Below are 14,684 nucleotides of genomic sequence, written 5' to 3' on the forward strand. Positions count from 1 at the left end.
GGCAAGCTATATCCCCAGCATGGAAATGTTAATTATTAACAAAATACAAAAAAATGTCAGGAGTCAATTTACAAAGAGATTTTTTTGGGAAAAAAAAAAAATACCTAAAAGAGTGAGCAGGGCTAGAATTTGTCAGTCCATACAGGTGTTCTATAGCTTCTTATTGAAATAGAATATTTTCCTCCTTATAAATACCTCTATTTCTATCAAAGATAAACGAAATAAGACTATTTTTGTTTGCAAAATAAATCTAATCTTTTAAAACTTGACCTAATTATTGACACATAAATATGGCAAACATAGTGATTGACAGTATTAGTTCTTTTTAAGTCTGCTTTGTTGGAATTTTTTTTAAATTTATTTTTTAGTTGTAGTTGGACCCAATACCTTTATTTTATTTGTTTATTTTTATGTGGTGCTGAGAATTGAACCCAGGACCTTGCACGTGCTAGGTAAGCGCTCTATCACTGAGCCACAACCCTAGCTCTTGTTGGACATTTTAATAAAGAGTTTCAGATTAGATTTTTAAATGTCTGTGAAGGCTGGGAATCCAATCCAAGGATTCATCATCAATTTACAAATTTGAGTGAATTCCTCTCCCCTTGAAGTCCCTAAAATAAAGATCTCTTCTTTGTTAAAAAAAAAAAAAAAAAAAAAATCCTGGGCCTACCAGGAAGTAACCTTCCTTACCTACCTGTAAGGTTGGGAACCTATAAACCAAGTACTAGGCCAGTATTCCAAAAGGCTTTGTAAGTATTGGCACCAGAAAGTCAACCTCAGTCAACTTATGTTCCTTAAAACTATCTGGTCTGATCTGCTTTTATGTATACCATCCTCAAAGACAACTGCAGGCAAAGCCTAGCTAATATAAATAATATTCCCAATTGTGTCCTGTTACAGGAGTAACAGAGTTTTATTAATTTATACAAATAAATATATTACCTTGAAAATAAGAATACTCAAAGATTTCTAAATTCTGGAGAGATCAGGTAAAGAGAAAAAGTAAATGTCCTCTCTGTTCACACAGGTATACTTTACCAAATTGCTGTAAATTATAGAGCTTAAAAGAGAAAAAATGTCCCTTACATACAAAAAGCAAAACACTAAAGAACCAGCATTGTTTCAAACAGAAAGGCCATAAAAATTATGATCAGTCACATCAATTTATTCAGTCCCATGAATTTAATTCTTGCAGTTTTAGGAATCCATTGGTTTTTCCATTAGGGTTTTAGAAATATTTACCCAGTCCTGTGGTGTGATTTTAAAGTTAACAGAAACATGCACTTCGGTACACCTGTCTCTTTTGGGAATCTCCTTAAAGATAAAACTTGTTTGCCTATAGTTGATTGCAAAAGCTTTCAGAACAGAATCAGAGTAAAATAATAACGGTCAGTGAATGACAGGACTGAAACACAGCTGTGGTTAAAGATATGATGAGAGTTCATCGTGGCACAAGTAACAAGGGAATTTTATTATTTTTGTGACATAAAACATCATAAGATAATAAATCTGTGAATGACAACATTACATTGGAACATAATTTGGATAGCAAAGTTTGATCAATTTTTAGCAACTTTATATAATTCATATAATATATTAATAACATATGACTATACAAATATGACATAAAAAAGTTTCAGTATGATTTTTTAGATGACAATACTTCTCATGTAATTTAGGATATCAAATAAATCTTTTTTTTTTTGAGAATTTTAATATTTATTTTTTAGTTATCGGCGGACACAACATCTTTATTTGTATGTGGTGCTAAGGATCGAACCCGGGCCGCACGCATGCCAGGCCAGTGCGCTACCGCTTGAGCCACATCCCCAGCCTCAAATAAATCTAATTAGTGTAACATCTCCCTTTTTTCAAGGTGAGAGAACAAATCCTTTGAGATTTTCATAGGCACCTTTTGGGAAATCTCAAAGCTAGTTCAAAATACAAAAGGCTTTAGAATTTGATTTGGGAAGCTCCTCAACAATTTCATAAGATTCCAACTCTTGATTAAATAGGACATGGCCACTGTGAAATAATACTTAGTTACCTACTTAATCTAAGTGACAATAAGATTCTAAAGATTAAAATCCAAAATAAAACCTTCTTTTTATTTTGAGGAGACTCAGTTTTTCTTAAGTAATTAATAGCATGTTAAAGGCAACGTGTAACACAAAATTGTTTTCAAACATCAGAGAGGTGAAGAACCTAAGATTTGCATTCCTTTTTTTTTTTTTTTACTGTTATGCTTTACATACATCAAGCAATTCATGATTATTGTGCATTTTGCTCCTAGTCTAAACTATGGTGTTAAAATCTTAAACATCTAGTAGAGATACCATAAGTTTACTTCACTAGTAAATCTTGGCAGGATAACATTGTATGCATTGTAGTAACACTGACAATTCTGAATATATACCTATCTTTATTTAGACAACAAAATTATGCTAGCCTTATTTACCAAAGATTATCATACAGCATGTGAACATGCAAAGGGGGAAAAAAAAGGAGGAGAGGGTTAATTTCTATTCTTCTGAGAGTTTTAATTTATTTATGCACTTACATCTTTTTTTTTTAATTGTAGATGGACACAATACCCTTATTTTACTTATTTATTTTTATGTGGTGCTGAGAATCGAACCCAGTGCCTCACACATGCAAGATGGGCACTCTACCACTGAGCCACAACTCCAACCCCCACTTAGATCTTTTTAAGTTGGTTACCAGAACTCTTATAAATGTTGGCAATAGCATCAGGAAACAGAAAAATATCAACATACAAAACTTACACACAGACATGCATAAATATACAGACAAATGCACATAGAGATCACAGTGCTTTCTTTAATAAAAGTTTTACCCATGAATCAGGCATGATAATACAAAACACACTAGTTTATATTGTGTTTCTGGCAAATGGAACAAGGTCATCTGCTCTATGATAGATAGATAAAGCTGTTTACCAATATTTGTAGGAAAGAATTTTAAGATTTTTTCACTTGTCCAATTTGTGTTCAAAAAGCCCTTAACTGTACCTCTCCACACACTTTTTTTTCCCAGTCTTATTTTCTCATAGATACCAATGGAATGCTTGTTTTAGGGTAAGAACTCTTTAAAAAAACTTTGAAGGGCCGGAGTTGTAGCCCAGTGGTAGGCGCTTGCCTAGCATGTGTGAGGCACTGGGTTCAATGCTCAGCACCATATATAAATAAGTAAAATAAAGGTCCATTGACAGCAACAACAACAAAAAAAATTAAAACAAACAAACAAAAAAAGAAACTTTGGGATACAAAAGTCCAAATTTCCAAAAGTATATCTATTCCAATCAGTGTGACTCTAAACCTATCAGCCATTTTAGGGTTAAGCCATGGATGCAAAAGGCATCCCCAAAGAGAGTGCAAATACTACCCCTCCCCCCCCCCCCCCCCCCCCCCCCCCCGCCTTGGGTTGAGTTACTCTCAACCAAAGCTGAAGAAAGCAAAGACTTTCACGATCATAGCAGGTAGGAAAACTGTAGTCTCTCACACAAGTGAGGTGCCTTCAGGGGCAGGCCCACTGATCTGTGATACCAGGTAGGTGATCCTGAATGGGACTAGTTCTAGCACAAACCTCACCACTAAGGGAGTGACAACGAAAGCCTGTAGGAATGGGACTATTTTTCCAGGCAAATCCCCTGACAGCTGGCACTGTTAGACAAGGAAAACCCTGCCTGGGCATTTTGTGCCTTAGGTTCCTGGGCTGCTGGCTAGCCACCTGATGCATGACAACAGGTCTTCTCAGCTGGCAGAACCTAGACTGGTTAGAAAAGGGCACAATGGCCACAAAGCCAAACTCTCATAACATGAAACGAGACAAAAGCAGAATTTCACCCAATTTATTTATTTATTTTGCAACTTATAGAAAGTTCTAAATAGATACTGGTGTCATACATAAGCTCACCTGTCTGTAAGGCTGTCTCAAGCAACATGTATAGGATCTATACCTGGGTTTTAATTCCAGATTCGGCTCATTATAACAAATGACAGAATAGACCAAAACAAAAGGAAAACAAGAACATTCTGGAAGGCAGAGAATCAATAGCCAATGATTTATGAAAGTCACTATCCAAAGAACTAAATCTTATCAATGTTTTTTTTTTTTTTCCTCCCATTATTGTAAATTTAACTTAAAAATATTGTAAAAGACAAAGAGATGTTTACCGCCCTCATTCAGTCAGAACCTACGGACAGAAATCCAGGAGGCTGACTTTGGTACACATGTTTACCTTTTGCTGGCTTAGTCAGAGATCCCGGGTAGCAGCTGCAGCCTCTGGAGCAAGCAGGGTATCCCAGTCATCCCTCAGTGATTGCCAAAAGTCTAGGCGAGGAAGACTTCTTTCCTCTTCCTTCCTAGGTTTTCCAACTGGGACCCTGCAGATTAAACTGACAAAAGACAGACTAACAAGAGGAAAACTGTTTAATTATGTACTTAAGTACTTAACAGTTTCCTCTCAAAGAAAAGTGAAGCTAGGCGGCACCAGATGATTGGGACCCATAACACCATTTAGGCAACACAAAGGGAAAGTATTTGGGGGCCTCTGAGGGAGGCAAGGGGTGGGCTGAAGGGGGGGAGGGGAGGAAATTTGTGGCAAACAGGGTCCTCCTGTCACTCAGATGGGAGCAGGGCAGGTGAAAGGAGCTCTCTCCAGGAGTAGCTCTCTTCCTTTACAAATGGAAATTTCCTTTATCAATGTAGGTTTCCTTTACAAAAGGGAAAATTGTACTAGATTGTAGGTAGTTAAGGAGCCACACTAAAGAGCTTTTACTGTCTCTGCTGGTTATCAGTTGCCTTGAGCTCCAAATAATCCTTATGCCAAAAAGACCTATTTTGCAGTATCATATTCTAGAATGCTTCAGTTTCAGGAAGAATCGTTCCTTTTCCTTATTCTGGAGTTTTATTCTTCCAGATAATTTTTTTTATTTCTTTCTGTTAATAACTTCTCAGGCAACGTGGACAAGCTTCCTCACTCTTTCTCACACCCTTCCCCCCTCCAAAAAAAAAAAAAAGAAGAATCTGAAGAAGAAATCTCTTATAATTTTAAACGTTTTTTCTGATCAGTTTTTATTTTGAAGTTTGTTTTTGCCAGTTTTCTTCCCACGCTGCCCCCAGTACTGGGGATTGAACCCAAGGACATTCTATCTATTCTTAGGTATTGTGGAGTTATACCTGCAACTCAATTTTTATTTTATTTTGAGACAAAGTCTTCCTAAATTGCCCAGACTGACCTTGAACTTGCAATCCTGCCTCAGACTCCCAAGTAGCTGGGATTATAGGTGTGTCACTGTGCCCAGCAGTGTCACACCCTTTTCTCAGAAACTTCTAGGACATTTCATTATTGAATCATGTGGAACAGGATCTACTATTTCTATTATTATTATTATTATTATTATTATTATTATTATTATTATTACAGCACCAGGAACTGAACTCAGGGACTCATGCATGGTTGGCCTCTCAACCATTGAGCTACATCCCAAGTGCCCCCCCTCCCCCCTCTTTTCTTTTAGTACCAGGGATTGAACCCAGAGGTGCTTAATCATTGAGCCACATCCCCAGCCCTTTTTATTTTTATTTAGAGATAGGGTCTCACTAAGTTGCTGACGTTGGCCTTGAACTTGCAATCCTCCTGCCTCAGCTCCCAAACCACTAGGATTACAGGCATGCACCACTGTGCACAATGCCAATCTCCTTTCTGCCAGTTGCTGCTTTTTCATTCTCCACAGAAGCAGATCCATCTGATGCCTCTTTCTCCTCAGCTGACCTTAGTTCTTCACACATGATTCTCTCATTTGTTCTTATTACACATTGACCTCTCTCTTCCTTCTACTTCCTCCCATTAATGACTTCCCACCCAGGTCTCTTGAGAAATTCTAAATTATCCTCTTGCTATTATCACCTTTGACTTTTCCTGCTTTCAACATAATTTCCTCAGATTGTGTGCTAAAGTTTCAAATCTTGTTTTCTTTGCTAAACTAATCTCACCATTTAAGGGAAAAGGTATGGGATGGGAAAAGGAATCTATGGAAAACACCAAAATATGCATTGTATCAGAAAAAAAACTGTGTGTATGGGCAAGTCCCTCAGTTTTTCTGGGCGTCCTGTCCTTATCTGTAAAAATGAACAGGTAGGTTTAGCAAGGGTTGCAAACTCAAAAGCTGCCAACAGAATCTAGGGATGTTACGTAAATGCATTGAAGCAGGCCAGGCAGGGACTGTGGGAAATAGGAGAACACCAGCAATGTCCAGAGGACAACTGCTCCTCTGGGTTCTCCAGACTCCCTCGCAGGCAAGTGCTGACTACTCCATGTTGACAGATCCTCCAGTTTACAATAGTGATCAGGAATCTGGACTTCTGAAAAATGTGAACTCTTCTAAGATGAGCCCAGAAAGGACAGAAACTGCCCACGGAGCAAAAGGGCAAAAGTTCACATGAGCTTGATTTTTCAGTACAAATATAGACTGTGGAACTGGAAATTCATTTATAAGAAAACATAGCTTAAAATGTTTTTTTTTAATTGTGAACTTGCCTTATTTTATATGTTGATATCTAATTCAAATTATGAATCAAACAAAACACATCTCTGCTGTTTGTGAACTTTAGGGGAGATGGGATTTTAAGGTTCATAGCTCTTCAGCAATACATGTGAAACCCAGTTTTTCTGTACCACATTCTCTAGTTACTTCCTTGTCATTTGCGTTTGTTGATTTGTCCATCTGTCGGTCTTCTAAGTGGATGCTCTGCAGTTTGTTGTAAGCAGAGGTACAAATTCATTCCCCTGTCACTACGAGGAAGCATCTGAATGCTTTGCTCCAGACTGATGGTCAGCACCTGCTGAGTATGTCTCTATCTCCTAGGACAGCTGAGTGTGGTATGTGACTGTGTGCGGGGCTGGACAGCCTTTTTTTTTTTTTTTTCCGGTATGAGGGATTGAACTCAGGGGCATTCAACCAATAAGTCACATCCCCAGCCCTATTTTGTATTTATTTAGAGACAGGGTCTCCCTGAGTTGCTTAGCAGCTCACTTTTGCTGATATTGGCTTTGATCTTTCGATCCTCCTACCTCAGCCTCCCAAGCCACTGGTGTTACAGGTGTGCTCTACCACACCTGAATAGGGCAGCCTTTTTGTAATGGCATGGTAAAAGAATTCCTGATCAACATTTTTTTAAATGTTTCCCCTGTTACTAAACATCCATGATTCAAGAGTCAATCCTTATCTTCTTTTAGCAAAAACAGCTAGCTGCTTGCCAAAGTTTTGCTTCCCCTGTAGAGATTATAATTGTCACTGAAGGACTCTATTTCCCCATTTCTTCTGTACCTGATACTGCTTTTCTTCTAACCCATGGAATATGAGAAGTTGTGAATGGCATTTTCAGGTCAAGATTGAAGATGGTAGACCACATCTTCTCTGTTCTTTCTCCTCCCACCAGGTGGATCATTTGAAGGTGAAGCATTAGGAGAAGACTGAAGCACAGGATAGAAGGAGACTAGATACCTGAGTCATATTATGGAAAAAAGCTGACCACCAATTGGGGACATATGCCTTGGGGGCTAAATGAATGAAAAACAAACCTCTGTTAAGTATGAACCATATTTTTGTGATTTGTTCTTTATTGCCCCTAAGTAGTAGAAAAGTTAGGACAGTGAAAGAAGTATGGCTATAGTAAATGACTAAAGGGACTATTATTGGCTGAACACTTGAGTAACGTATTGCAAAAGAACAGATGTTTGGTGCTGGAAAGACAGAGATCCATGTTACCTATTGGTAAAGCCTTTTAAAAGCAGTCTGTGATAGCAGAATCCATTTGTACAATGGATCACTGTCCGATGTATATCCATAATTCTCTTTCTTAAAGAAACTCTTATTATGATTACCTTGTCTCAGTTTTATCCTTATATATGGAGAAGCAGATACTTGTTTAATATGTTTGTATATCACCCTACTGAGAAAGGCCTTAAAGGAAAGAGAGTCTCCATATTTTCCACAGATGCTTGGCTTTGAGCTGTGTGTTTTACCTGGACCAAACTTTAGCATGTGTCCTTGGGATGGGAAAAAGAAAGTTATATATGGATATTCAGTGAAAAGAAAAGCAGTCTGAGAAAAAACCAAAATTTCTACTCCCTCTTTCATACTATTAACCAAATTTCACATAACCTAAAATTCTACCGATTGTGAAACACAATTTTTATGTGCTACTAAGAAGGAAAAAATGTTGCCAACTAAATTTGAGTTTATGTGGCTCAGTGGTAGAGAGCTCACCTAGTGCGTGTGAGGCCCTGGGTTTGATTCTCAGCACCACGTTAAATAAATAAATAAATAACGGTATTGACAACTAAAACTAAAAAAAAAATAAATATTAAAAAAATAAAATTGAGTTTATGTTGAATAGTAAAATTGTCAATGATTCAAAATACATTCTGGGGGCTCAGTGATAAAGTACTTGCCTAGCTTGTGTGAGGTCCTGGATTCAATTCCCAGAACCACACAAAAAAGAGAAAAAGAAAGAAAGAAAGAAAAAAAAAAAAAGTATTCTGACTGAAGAGATGTTAAGTGTGAAAAAAATATGCAAGTTAAGATTTTTGGAAAACACTAATTTTTTCTGTGAACTGTTAGTCCTACTCTATCTCCTAATTCTCTTGCATCCAGGTGTTGCTCTGAGGCTAGTTCTCACCACTAAAGTATGAGTAGACTTGAAGCATCACTTCTGAGCCAGACTCTTCAAGATTTAGATAAGTTCTCTACACTCTCTCCTTTTGCTTCCCTGTCGAAAACCGATGACAGGTCTGGGAGATGGCAAAGTTCCTGAATTACCAAATGGGGCAAAGCTACTCACAGACCAGGAACATCCAGCCTGGCCAGTAATGTGAGAAATAAACTTTGATTTTGTTTTTAAGGTATATGTTTTCAGTATTTAATTGTTCCTACAGTTAATACTTTCCTAATTAACACACTCACTTGTCTGGATTGTTATAAAATTAAAAGCATTATTATGTCCATAGGGTTTTGCTTTTGTTTTTGTGCTGGGGATGGACCCCGGGGGGGCCTGGTGTGTGCTAAGCAGATGTATCCCCACAGAGCTACATCTCCCCCCACCCCCTGCTGTGTAGACTTTTTAGAAGAGTGGCTGGCATATAATAAGCACTAAATGAATGTTAGTTATTACTATTATTGTTGTTGTTGTTATTTAGAATTCTCTTTAAAATGCTAACAGCCCTGAAAAAGTGATCTTTGACTTTTGGGATAGAATTTAGTGAGGCCCTAAGTGACTTAGTGAAACCCTGTCTCAAAATACAAAATAAAAAGGGCTAGGGATGTGGTTCAGTGGTTAGGTGCCCCTAGGTTCAATCCCTAGTACCAAAGAAAGAAAGAAAGAAAAGAAAAGAAATGAGAACTGTATGTATTTTGGATACTTACTGGCACAAAGTTACCTTCTCTGGAACTGACCCCCAGTAAGCCCCTGTTGAAGGGCTAAGCCTAAGATGGCAGTTGATACAATGTATCTAGCCACCACTCTACCATAGAGATCTGAACAGTCATGAGCATCTCACAGGAGCTCAGACAATGAGCATCCTCCCTTGGAACAGTGTGGAACTGGCTCTTTGAGAGTTTGTGTTAGCTGCAGGGAGCCTATCTGTCATGCAGCATCATGCCTAGAGTCAGTTTTATGTCCTAGAAAAAGCCAAGTGCAGGCTAACATCACAGGAGAGCAGAAATGTTGAATAAATGAAGGGATCTGGTGTGCAGAGATAAGAATGAGGCAGATACTTAGAAAAGAGCAAAGGAGAGAGAGCGTGCAGCTCCCAGGATTTATGGAGCGTGACCTTGGCCTGACAGCCTACCAGCTCCCCATCTTCATCTCCCATGAGGCTGGATTCAATAGACTTTTCCTGAGTTCTCTCCTTAAAAATAAGCCTACTTTCAAAAACTCTCAGCTGGCCAAGTTAGTTTCTGCTCCTTTCAATCAAGGACTTGGTAATGACATAGTCAATGACTGAGTCAATGAATATAAAAATATCCTAACCAAACTTACTTACTGTCAATTATCAGCAACAACAATCACAGAGTCTACCCCTGCCTGGAGGGAAGGGGTTGTTAATCCTCCTTCTTCCACTGGAATGGTGTCCTCAGTTTCCACCTCTTAGTCTGGATTTGATGCTCTTCGAGTAATTTCCTAGACACCTCATTTCAGTAATGATTTGAATTGAATTGATGGGCTCCAATTTTTAATATTTCTGCTACAATAATCAAATGAACACATTTTTAGATGTTATCTCAGTGTGATTTGGTGGTGGTGGGGTATGGATAACTGGGGATTTAATGCAGGGGTGTTTTAACATTGAGTCATACTCCCAGTCCTTTTTATTTTGATTTTGAGACAAGGTCTTCCTAAATTGCCTAAGGCCTGGCTAAATTGCTGAGGCTGGCCTTGAACTTGTGATTCCCCCTGCCTCAGCCTCCTGAGCTGCTGGGATTACAGTCCAATTGTGTGCCACTGCACCCAGCTAGCTACTCTGAATTTTTTAAATGGTTTTGGAGGGAGATGGGTGAAAGAGCATTTTTTTTTTTTAATGCCAGCAGTGATATATGTTCATCGTAGAAACTTTTGGTAACACAAATATAAGTAAAAGAAAAAATTGTAAAAACTATTCACAGTTTTGCCATCAACAGGTAACCATTTGCTAGGACACCATGTTGCTAGGACACCATAGCAACAACCCCAACAATGTAAATATATCACTGTCTTGAATTGTCCTCAAGATTTCGTCATTTTCCTGGTTATATTTCCTCCGGTGCTTGCAGGCATTTTTCTCTAAATAGATCACTGAGGACCAGGATCTGATTCACTGGGAAATACTTTTTGGAATCAAGTTTCTATTCTTTCTAATGCATATCAATACATTTACTTAATTTCATTCTTCGGTTCTCTAGGAAATGAAAAGCAGTCATCATCTAATTGAGATATCCTGTGTGTCACGGGGACAAGGAGACTAAAACCGTGACCCTCGTTCCTTACTTTCCCTTTTCTGGGGAAGCACCCTCTTTACTTCCTAGCCACCACTCAAGCAACACCGAGTTAAGGAACCAAATCTACATAACTGTAATTCCCTAGAGGTCTACTCGGCCCTTCCAGAATCAAGTTTTCTTTTATCTCCTCTTTATTTGGGGCTTTCACAGGCTCACTTCTGTTAATTTTCTGGGATGCAGTATTTCATTCTTTCCCCCTTGGGGCTCACATTGATTACCTTTGTTCTTCTTATCAGAGTCTCTTGTGAGATTTAATTGGCTTTCTCTTGTTTTATTTACCATATTTTAAAAATGAATTATCCTGATCCTACAGTCCTTTCTCCTCATACCAATAATTTATTGTTTTAGTTAATTTCCATTATATAACCATCAAATTAGGAATAAAGCCAGGACTACTGTGCATTCTTGCACACATGTGATCTTTAATACTAGCCACATCTGTCTCCACTTTCCACTAACAAAGGGGAACCAGTTGAAATACTAAATTTCCTAAAATCTTGTAACTCTCCACCATGCTTTTCTGTCTTCTGAGGCCTCACCCACCCACCCAATTCCAAACTTTTTTGGAAGGGCCATTTTAGAAGAATAATATTCTCCTGGTTGGCTGCCAGAGCTTATGTTTTCATTCTGCTTGAAAGTTATCATTTTCTTGAATCAGCAGAGATTCAGACTTTACTTTTCGTGTGGGGTTTTTAAAAAATTTTGTCTGGAGACAAGAGGAGCTTCTCATTGTCTGACCACAGCATAGTAATGGAGGTTCAGAGCTTCCAGAAATTCTCTGCAGCTGAGACATGTAGAGCCTAGGAAGTCCCTCAGCATTCATTGGTCAACAAATATTTGCGGGATTCCTACTTCGTGTTGGACAGTATTCACTGTAAATAGAATGGACAAGGTCTCTGCTCTTAAGGTACTCACAGTGTAGTGGGGACATGACCTGAGACAGGATGTGTTGTATACACTGTGTCAGCCCCTGTGACTGGGTGAGTGAAGTATTGAAGAACCACGGAGCAGGTGGGAATGACAGAAAAGGGACAAAGGGCTGAGACTTGAAGGACAAGAAGAGGCAGGGGAGGGGTATCCTAGAAAGAAAAAAGCTTGCCAAAAAAAGTTCTCTGTTTTGAGAACCCCAAGGACTATAGCAGGTGATGGTGTGTGTGCAGCTGGGGTCGTGGATGATATCTGGGAAGCAGGGGAAGACGCAGATAGATTATGAATGGTTTGTATGCACTTGACCCTGGAGCTGCTGAGAAATTACTGCAGCACTTTAAGTGGACATGTGCTGATCAAATTTGTGATTTATAAGGAGTGTCAGCATCCTTTAGCAGCGGAGAGGTTGACTCGGCTCTGGAGGTCCTTTGTCACTTGTGTAGAGAGGTGTTTCTCACATGGAGTGAAAGTCAAAGGGTCAGGACCACCCACAACACTTGAACCTCTTTCTATTTCTTCCATTTCCCTCTTTTTCTTCCTGTCTTCTCAACATCCTCCTTCTCTCCAACATTTTCTCAGGAAGCTCTTAAAACTTCAAGAGTTCATAGGCTAGTTCAAAGGAAAAAATGTGGGTGACAACTTTCCAATGTCCTGCCTTTTTCTATATGGTCAATGTTAAATTATTGACTGGGAGAATTTCCTTTCATGGATGCTCAGAGTTCTTATTGGCTCTTTCTCTACCTGTAATTCTTTATCACTGCCATTACTACTGTCAACATAGGGAGGGACAAAATATATGTTCAAGTAAAGTGACTGTTACTGACTTGTGTTTGTAGAGAGTTCATTAGTGGAATGTGAAAACTACAAGAGATCTTAGTGTATTTGATAATTGTTTTTGGTGGGGGTATTGGGGATTGGACTCAGGTGTACTTTACCAATGAGCTCATCCCCAGTCTTTTTTATTTTGAGACAGGCTCTTGCTAAATTCCTAGGCTGGCCACGACCTTGTGAACCTCCTGGGTCACTGGGATTATAGGTGTGTGCCACTGCACCCAGCTCTATATTGTTTTCTATATTGTAGATTCTGACTCGGGTAATCCACGTGAAGGTCATGATGTCAATTTCATGGGTTGTGACCTACATTTAAAAAAGGAAAACAGTGCTACTTAGGAGGCTGATGTAGGAGGGTCACAAATTTGAGGCCAGCCTGAGCAATTTAGTGAGACCCAGACTCAAAACAAAAAAATAAAAAAGGCTAGGGATGTACCTCAGTAGTAGAGTATCCCTGGGTCCAATCTCACCCCCCCCCGCCCCCCCCCCCCCCCACAGAGAGAGAGAGAGACATAGACACAGTTTATAAGAGAAAATATGAGAGTGCATTGAATGTATTAAGTATCAATAATGTCTTGAGAAACTTTTGTTTCAGTTATAGGCATATATGTTTATGAATGCAGATAATATCAAACCTGTCTGTGAAAATACATTCTACTGTCATGTATAAGTAAAAAGAACAAATTAAAAAAAAAAAAAAGAAAATCAGTTCTGAGAATCTGAAACCAATGTCTATTTTAAAAATAAACAGATGAAATTTAAAAAAGAAGAAGAAGAAGAAGAAGAAGGAGGAGGAGGAGGAGGAGGAGGAGGAGGAGGAGGAGGAGGAGAAGAAGAAGAAGAAGAAGAAGAAGAAGAAGAAGAAGGAGAAGGAGAAGGAGAAGGAGAAGTAGTAGTAGTATATGAATACATGCTAGGGAGTGAAAGGTTGATTACAAACAGAAGTTTTACTTAGTCTCAAAATATCTCTCCATAAGGTACCTATTCATTACAAAGGGAGAACTAGTGAATTTATAGTGTAGAGGTCAGGAAGTTCCCCTTAGCAGATGACTGACATTAATATCACATTGATGGTACGAACTGATATCCTGTGCCTCCTGATATGATGCCCTGGGAAGGACATGGCATAATTTCTGTGCTATCTTTGCCAAAAACACGAACCTGAATCTAATTATGCGGAAACTTAGGACAAACCTAAATGGAAGAATATTCTGTAAGAGAAGGGGCCTCTTCAAAAATGTCAAGGTCATGAATGACAAAAATTGAGCAATGGTTCCAAATTAAAGGGATGGAAGGGACATGAGAACTAAATGCAATGAGTGATCCTAGAGGGGAACCTTGACTAGAACAAAATTTTGTCTTTTACCATAAAGAACATTAATAGGACAATTGTCAAAATGTAAAGGTCTGCAGAATATGGGAAGAGGGGCAAAGGGGAAGAGAGGAAAGGAGGGAATAGGAGGGGAAGAATGAGAAGGAGAGAAAATGATAAAGCAAATGTAATAAAATAATAATATTTAGGGATCTAAATGAAGAGTATATAAAAATTCTTCATACTACTCTTTCAGCTTTCTGTATGTCTCAAATTATTTAAAAATCAAGTTTAAAAATAATAGGGGCTGTGGTTGTAGCTCAGTGGTAAAGCACTTGCCTAGTCCATATGAGGCACAGGATTCAATCCTCAGCACCACATAAAAAAATAAAATAAAGGTACTAAAACAAGAAAAAGGCTGCAGGTGTGGCTCAGTGGTTAAATGCCCTTGGGTTCAATCCTTGGTACCAAAAAATTTTAAAAAATTATATTTAAAAAATAATAGCTAAAAAATATCAAACATATCTGACTGTGTGGGTATTAATGAAAAAAGT

This window comes from Marmota flaviventris, chromosome 3, assembly GCF_047511675.1.
Source record: "Marmota flaviventris isolate mMarFla1 chromosome 3, mMarFla1.hap1, whole genome shotgun sequence".
Lineage (NCBI taxonomy): Eukaryota > Metazoa > Chordata > Mammalia > Rodentia > Sciuridae > Marmota > Marmota flaviventris.